The sequence below is a fragment of the Callorhinus ursinus genome, unplaced genomic scaffold, assembly GCF_003265705.2.
Source record: "Callorhinus ursinus isolate GAN/ISIS: 27379988/994484 unplaced genomic scaffold, GSC_fseal_2.0 scaffold19, whole genome shotgun sequence".
Taxonomy (NCBI): Eukaryota; Metazoa; Chordata; class Mammalia; order Carnivora; family Otariidae; genus Callorhinus; species Callorhinus ursinus.
The window spans coordinates 35360776-35363073 of NW_027397081.1; positions in this window are offsets into that span (position 1 = coordinate 35360776).

The window sequence follows — 2298 nt, forward strand, 5'->3', positions numbered from 1 at the left end:
TTAGGTGTATCTAAGAGAAATGGAAACATAGGTTCACACAAAAGCTATACATGGACATTCATTATAGCATTCTTTATAACAGCCAAAAGTGAAAACAATTCAAATATCAAGTAATGAATAGCTGAATGAAATATGGTATACCCATACAATGGAATATGATTTGGAAATGAAAAGAAACAAAGTACACTTATATGTTACCACATGGATAAATCTTAAAAGTATTATACTACATAGGGTGCCTGGGTGGCTCAGTTGGTTAAGCGCCTGCCTTTGGCTCAGGTCATGATCCTGGAGTTCCGGGATCAAGTCCCACATCGGGATCCCTGCTCAGCAGGGGTGTGGGGGTGTCTGCTTCTCCCTCTGACCCTCTTCCCTCTCATGCTCTCTGTCTCTCATTCTCTCTCTCAAATAAATAAATAAAATCTTTAAAAAAATATTATGCTACATAAAAGACCATCTATCATGTGATTCCATTTATTTAAAATGTCCAGACTATGCCTATCTATATATAGAGAATGTAAATTAGTGATTTCCTAGGACTGAAGCTGGGGGCATGGAGAGAGTGATTAGGGAGAAATGGAAGGTGGCAGCTCATAGGTACATATATTTTGGCATGATGAACTGATTCTAAAATTCATTATGGTCATGAATGCACAAGCCTGTGAATATACTAAATCCATTAAATATTATACTTTATGTTAATTGTAGGGTAAGTGAATACTATCTCAATGTTTTTACACTAAAAAAAACAATTACTTGTATCTTTTTCAACATACTTTGCTCCTTTACCTTATACACTTTAATGTTTTCTGTTTCCTAAACCTATTATTTGATTAACTCTCTCTATATATATGTATGTATGTACTGAGAGAGAGAGAGAGAGAGAATGAGTGGGGGAGGAGCAGAGGGAGAGGGAGAGAAAGAATCTTAAGCAGGCTCCACACCAGGTGTGGAGCTGATACTAGCTGTGGAGCCTGATGCAGGGCTCGATCTCATGACCCTGAGATCATGACTTGAGCCAAAATCAGGAGACACTTAACTGAGCCACCTAGGCACCACTCAATAAAGTGTACTGAATGCATACTGTGGTCAGGCAAATATATAGGTATATATATATATAGGCCCATAGGAGTGAACAACTGAAGCAAAATTACAGCCATAAAATTACATTTTAGTGAGACACATAGACCATAAACTGGGTAAGTAGTATAAATATTATGCTAGATAAATTACCTAAGGAGAGGGGGGCGGAGCAAGATGGTGGAGGAGTAGGAGACCTGGATTTCACCTGGTCTCAGGAATTCAGCTGAATAGGGAACAAACCATTCTGAACACCTACGAACTCAACAGGAGATCAAAGAAGAGAGTAGCAAAACTCTAGGAACAGAGAAGCGACCACTTACTGGAAGGTAGGACATGCGGAGAAGTGAATCGAGGCGATATTCGGGAGGATAGACAGCGGGGGAGGGGGCCTCCGTTGGCCGCTTCTGGCGAGTGATAGAGCCGGAGCACAAAATTGGAACTCTTAAGAAGTCAGCTCCGCTGAGGGATGTCGCTCCAGTGGCTAAGCGGGGGGTGGAACCCTCGTGGACAGTATGGTATCAGGACCCTCGGGGTAACAGAAAAACCGGGGGTGCCTGAGTGCAGCAGAGCTCCCAGGTATCAGAGCAGGGAAGCCGGCTGCAGAGACGGAGCCGAGGTGCGGGCTCTCAGCTCGGGGTGGCCATAAACTGTGTTCCACGGCCCAGTCGGGCCACTGCTCCTCCAGCAGGGACCCAACTAGCAGCAGAGTTGGGGAGACTCCCCTTCCTCCCCGGGGAGGAGCGACGCGGGAGCACACCGCAGGGATCTCCTGGGTTTGGAGACTCCACACGGGGTCGGGTGCCAGACGTAGAAACGCTCGATCACAGGCCGGGTGAGCACGGAGGGCGGCCAGAGACCAGGTAGACAGGAGTGACTGCTTTTCTCTGGGGGCACACTGAGGAGTGGGGCCCCGAGTTCTCAGCTCCTCCAGGTGGAGATTAGGAGACCACCATTTTCACCCTGGTCCTCCAAAGCTGTACCGAGAGCTTGCAGGGACAAAAGCTCCTGGGAGCAAACATGAGCAGCTTGCTGAGCCCGGACCAACAAGGGTGGGCCAATTCCGCCTCCGGCAAAGACATTAGGGAACCACAGCAACAGGCACCTTCCCCAGAAGATCAGCACGAACAGCCAGCAAGCCAAGACCAAGTTTACCGATCAAGGAGAACGGGAGAACTCCAGCGCTAGGGGAATACTGCACATAGAATTCATGGCTTT